Here is a 6,201-nt window from a genome sequence, read left to right as displayed (position 1 = left end):
CTTTAGGGGTAAAAATGAAGACTGATCTAAGAGTAAACAAATAACATATCCAGAAACTCACCAAGAAGGGCCCCTTAGCCAAACTGTGGTGGTGCCCTTTGACCCTCACCTATGGTAGGGCAGAATGATAAAATCGGTTTCATCATGAGACTTTAGTAAAGCTGCATGTTCTGGATGGAGCTCCATGGGGCTCTGGCAATTCTGAGCAAAGGATCTTCCCGCCAATTTCTTCAAACTACCTTCCCAGAAAAGCAGGTCGAGGGGCTGATGAATTAGTTTTGCATTTGTACTAATAAATCAGAACGGTTTTCTTCCGGGTCTTAAGGCTTCCTTCAGCCTCTCCTAAAGTCAGTACAAATTGTATGTATATTGCGCTTGTTATTAAAGATGTCTGGAGTGGTTTTTTGTTTGTTTGTTTGTTTGTTTGTTTGTTTTGTTTTGTTTTGTTTGTTTGTTTGTTTGTTTTTAACCCAGTCGCTATTACCTCTTGAGAGTTAGAAAATGAATAGCTACGTTTATCCCCAGAATCAGGAAATTGAAGAGACACCTTGTTTAGGAGAGGCGTCCAAGGTCACTGGCGAAGTTGGAAAGAGCAGCGGCTTCAGGAACGTCTCCGTCCCCAGCTTTGAGCAGTGTCTCCTTAGCCTTCCCCAGACGACAGGCTGTGGTCGCGAGAGGAATTTTCCCGGGCGCGACTGTCCTAAAGGAGAGCTCGGGTCCACGCTGCGGCGTTCAGGGGTTTGCGTCTCCACCCGGGGCCAGCACCCTGTTCACTGCGCTGGGCGAGGAGCGCGAGGCGGAGGCCGGCCCCAGGCTCGCCGCTGCTCCCGGATCCCGGCGGGCGCGAGAAGGGGGTTGTGCCCCGGACCCTCCGGCCCGCAGCCCTTCCCTTCAACCCGCGGGACCCCGGAGCCTCCGAAGGGCGCCGCCCGCCGCCCCGAGTGGCTCGGGAAAGAGCGGCGACACCAACGGCTCGCCTCGGGAGACCCGCACAGAGCCCGCGCGTCGCGAACCCCGGAGGCAGGCGCCCCGCGCCCCCCGCGCGCGGCCCTCCCGGCGCCGACCCTTTCGGTCCCCGCCCTTCCCCTCACGACGTCCGCGGCTCCTGCGGCGGCCGAACCGGCTGCTGAGGCCCAGGCACCGCGGGTCCCGAGAGCGCGGGCGGCCCAGGCACCACGTGTCCCGCCCGGGCTGGCGCGGGCGGAGCGGGCCGGGCCCGGCTCCTGGAGCCTGAGCGCGCGCCGGCGGCTCCACCGGGTCGCTTGCGCACCCGACCCCGGGCCAGCCGGGCCCCGGCCTCCCGCGCGCGCGTGGATGCCTCCTCCTGGACGGCGCGATGGGCCCCTTCTGGGAGAGAGAAGGTAAGACCGGGCAGCGGCGCGGGTTCCAGTGTCACTGATCGTGAGCGACTAGTCCTCTTGGGTCCGAGGAGAGCGGAGAAGGATACTCCAGACCAGCGTGGGTGAGGTGGGGTTATCTGGGCGCTCGGGGACCCACAGAAGGAGATCGTGGAAAATGGGGACTCTCAGCAGAGGGATGGAGGTGACAGTGTCCCAGCTTTATTGGTCATTGAGGTGGTTGAGCTAGACTCCTCATCACAGCAGGCAAGGTTGACCAGGCCATAGGATTTGGATCTCCTCTTTACTAGTCGAACTAGAGTGGAGCTTGGAAGCGGTGCCTTTCAATAAGGAAGATTCAGTGAAGAATTAGTGTTATCCAAAAAGAAAGTCTCGGTAGATCTCTCAAACGACACGGATGGCCCAAAGTCCCCAGACGACACTTTTCAAGTTTCTGCTCCCTTGGGGATTTTTCATGCAGATTATTCGAGGTGAGGAGGGAGGACGAATTTTCCTCAGTATGTTGTTGAAGGACTCCGCTGATGCGCTCAACATGTCCTCATGCAGGAAGGCATCAACAGGTTCAAATTAAAATGAGTAAATTGTAGAGAAAGAGATCGGTAAGCTTAACATGGTGCATAGGAAGAGATTCCTAAAGCTTTAAATGGAAGGAGTCACTTGGGGAAAACGGCTTTCCAGTTTTTTTTTATCCTGTTCTGAAATGTGAAGCAAGGAGTGATCTCTGAGAAAGCAGGAAACTTCACTGCTAGGTTCCTTGCAGGTCCTCTGGCCCTGACCCCAGACCCTGGGCAGCAGAAGCAATGCTGCTTGTGTCTCAAAGTCCCTTCTCAGAAAAGGGCCAAATGTGAACCCCAAGGTTCAGAATCTTCAACCTGAAGTTTCTGCTGCAGCACTGCCTACTCAGATGCATTACCAGGCACATTTTAGGGATGTTTGCTTCCTCTTCCCTAAAGGATGTTCTTGGGAGCAAAGAGAGTCAAGTAATCCCAATGCCAGGTTTTCTCCACCTGTACATTTGGAAGAATGGTAGCCCGTCCCCTTGAGAGATGGGTCCAAGTCAGATCATGTTTTCATTTGCTTCAGATTTTAGAGGAGCAGTATCTTTTCATAATGCAGCTTTTGGTTAGTTGTTTGGTAGTGACACTATTTTAGTGCAGAATACATTTAAATATATTCAATCTTTGTTGATCTCCACATATTTAAATCATGATTTCTTAACTTTGTTGGCATTTAATAATCTTTAAAATAATATCATGATTGGGAACAGTAATCACAAGTGTTCTTAAATGCTGGTCCTCTAAAAAAAATCAGAGTCCAAATCTTCATTTTTGTAGATGAGCTACTGAGTCTATAGAGAGTAAGTGAGTAAGCAAACTTAGAATCAGCCACCTCCTAACACCCAGTCCTGTGGTTTCCCCATATTTTACTAAAAATATGTAAGAGATAAGCATAAATAAGTAATTTTACAGACTAGTGATTGACAGGTCTTAGAGATGGGTGAAGAGGTCTGTGATTACAAAGAGGTGTATGAAGGAGATCCTTGGGATAATGGAATAGCTGTGTATCTTGATATGAATAGTGTAGTTATATGAATCTGCAAATGTGATAAAATATCAGCTGTGTACACACATTGGACTAACATCAGCCTCCTAGATTTCATTTTATACTGTGGTTATGTAAAATACAGTCACTGGGGGAAACTGGGTGAAGGACATATGGACTTCTATACTGTCCTAGCAACTTCCTATGAATCTGCAATTATCTCAAAATAAAAAGTCTTTTTAAAAAACAATTTTGTAAGTACTTCAAAATTCAATCTTGACTATTTTGCTGACTCTGAGTTGTACACAAAATACCCTTTTTTGCTGTATGTGCTATTTTATGTATGTGATACAAACTAATGCTTGCATATTTGCTCATTTGATATTTTTTAAAGATTTAATTTATTCATTTGACACAGAGAGAGAGAGAGAGATCACAAGTAGGCAGAGCAGCAGGAAGCGGGGTGGTGCGGGGAGCAGGCTCCCCACTAAGCAGAGAGCCCAATGTGGAGCTTGATCCCAGGACCCTGAGATCATGACCTGAGCCGAAGGCAGAGGCTTAACCCACTGAGCCACTCAGGCGCCCCCGTTCATTTGATATTTAAAAAAAACATGTACACTCCTAATGTATATCTGCTCATGCTAGGATATCCATATATCCTGGAAATGCTAAATAGCATCTTAGCAAGAGATGCAATTTAACATAATTTATTTAAAATTTCAGAAAATAGGCAGAAAGTGTCTCCTTTAAGAAGTTATTGTGCTAAAATAACAGGTGTTTTTCCTTCTTTTTTTCCTAGAAAAAAAGAAATACTGTGGTCTTGGCTCTACAGTTGGTCTTTCCTTTCCTTAGCAGAATGTTTTCCGTGCTTCAGGCGATTAAATGGTTAGATATCACCAAGTGGAAGTGGTGGGAAGACATAGGCTTCCTTTAGAAAGAAACTGATAGTCATAATGATTTTTTTTCTTTATGAGAATTCAGGAATGTAAATTAATTAAAATATCTGAAAAGTTTTTTGTGGATTTTTATGAGCTACCTTATCAGTTCCAAGATGAGGTTTTCTTTATGGGGTTGGCCGCCAATGGCAGAAGCCCTAGAACACATTCCAAAGGAAGTGGAAAACTAAAGCTTTGGTGGTCTTGTAGCCCCAGATCCTTGTAGATCATGAAAAAGGAAAGGAAGATTCTTGTTTACACACTTCTGACCAAAGAAATATCATTCTCTGGGGTGCCTGGGTGGCTCACTTGGTTGAGTGACCGATTCTTGATTTCAGCTCAGGTCATGATCTCTGGTGGTGAGATCAAACCCTGCATAGGTCTCAGGGGGGAGTCTGCTTGAGATTCTCTCTCTGCCTTCCCTTTGCCCCTCCCCCCTTGCAAGCTTGCTCATGCTCTCTCTCTCAAATAAATAAATAAATCATAAAAAAAGAAAGAAAGAAATACCATTCTCCATGGGAGGAGGATCTATTTCAGAACCTCAGTTATTCTAGTATACTTCAAAATTTCTACCATTTCTAAATACAAATTGTACTACTATTAACTTAATTTACCAAAATTTATATTGACACACTTTTTTTTTTTTAACTTAGCCTTCATCTTGGGAATAATATCCATGAAATACCAGGTTTTATGTGTTATTTATATTTCTTCCAGTATGTACAATTAAATGTATAAATTTAAAAGAGACCTATCCATAAAGCACTTAAAGTGTACCACCAGTGGTACACTCAGGACACAGGCACACTATACAATAGCAAAACTTTACGAGGCCCCCCAGGGAGTGGTGAGGGAAGCAAGCCTAGCTCCACAGAGCGGCTCATGAGCAATGGTATGATGGAGAGAGAACTAGGTTGCTTCTACATCCTAGGAGCCATTTCAAAACTGTCCTATTATCCCTTCTAGAAAAAAAAAATTTTTTCATTAAACTTTTTAAATTATATACTATTCCTAAAAGTACTCTCATTCTTTATTGGAGTGAAACATCTCAGCAAGTATATTTAGCTCTGTAGAAACTAGAAGCAATATTTGGTTTTACTTTCTACAATTTATAGTAATGATTGTGCAAGTTGTCTCTCGGGCTTAATCACCAAGTAATATGAACGTGGGCTTTTTTCAGTCTCTCTTCTCAGAGTAGGTTAATTTCATTTACTTGAACTATAAGGCATTTGGTTTGGTATAGAACCCTTTGAAAAACATCATGGATAAGAAAATATTTACATACTTCAAGTGAATTTTAAAAACTATATGACAAAAGAAGGGTAGATAGTATGGAAGGACCAAACCAGCATTCCTAAAAATGCTTTCAAGGAACTTAAACTCCTTGGGCTTCTACTGGTTCCAAAATGAACTTTTACAACCATCAAACTTAAGTGAGAATATCCACTCATCACAGAAGAAGACAGGAGTACTTGGCTGGCTGAGTTGGGGGAACAGGTAGCTCTTGATTTCCGGGTTGTGGTTGAAGCCCCATGTTGAATGTAGAGATTACTTAAAACTAAAATCTTAAAAAAAAGAAAGAAAGAAAGAAAGAAAAGCAGAACATTTACTGTAACAATATGTGGCTTACAAAGGCATTCTTCAGGGCTATGATTCTTTTTTATTTAAATAATCTTCTTGCAAATATTAAAAGGATTGGTTGCTTTGTTTTTAACTTTGTTTCTCAAGAAATACTAGCATGCCTCATGGACAGTTGGAAAATATCTTCCTAGACCTTACCTACCACAAAATCCATATTTGAACGTTCAGTCTTTGACTATGACTGAATTGATAAAAGGAGAAATTAACTAAGTCACAATCTAAATCCACCAGTTATTTCTGACCCTTTGTTTCAAGAAAAGCTAAGTTATTTACACAGTCAGATCAGATTATTTTCAATACATGGTAATTAAAGAAAAAAAATCTTTTCTTGGGGTGTCTGGCTGGTTCAGTAGAGCACATGACTCTTGATCTCAGGGATGTAGGTTCAAGTCCCATGTTGGGTGTAGAGATTACTTAAAAATAAAATCTTTAAAAATATTTTTTCTTTATCCTATTATCAATATAAATAGAAAAGCAAGAAGTTAGATTGGGACAGAATCATGTATAGGTCTATCACTAAGCCACCTCATTTTAGAATTACAGTCTGCCACAGCATGAAGAGAAAACGAAGATAAGATGTTTTTCTTAAGGAGGATGATACTGTTGTAGGAACAGTCACTGCCAGGTGACAGATGATTTCATCCTCTTCATTCTTCATCCTCTAAATTATTTAAGAGTTTGAAAGCCAATCAAAGATAATGTAGGATGTTTGGGCTGCTGAGTCA

At 43.4% G+C, this 6,201-nt stretch overlaps 1 protein-coding gene across 1 annotated transcript in view; it reads left to right on the top strand.

Annotated features, from left to right (window-relative positions):
- The first annotated feature begins 1,259 nt into the window (after nucleotides 1–1,259).
- SYBU (syntabulin) overlaps nucleotides 1,260–6,201 on the top strand; it is a 112,772-nt gene continuing 107,830 nt past the window's right edge. The window contains 1 exon segment of the mRNA XM_032315824.1: nucleotides 1,260–1,361. The gene's annotated coding sequence lies outside the window, so the exon portion shown is untranslated.

The sequence above is a fragment of the Mustela erminea genome, chromosome 16 (genome assembly GCF_009829155.1).
Source record: "Mustela erminea isolate mMusErm1 chromosome 16, mMusErm1.Pri, whole genome shotgun sequence".
NCBI classification, from domain to species: Eukaryota; Metazoa; Chordata; class Mammalia; order Carnivora; family Mustelidae; genus Mustela; species Mustela erminea.
This window is presented reverse-complemented; position numbering and strand designations above follow the sequence as displayed.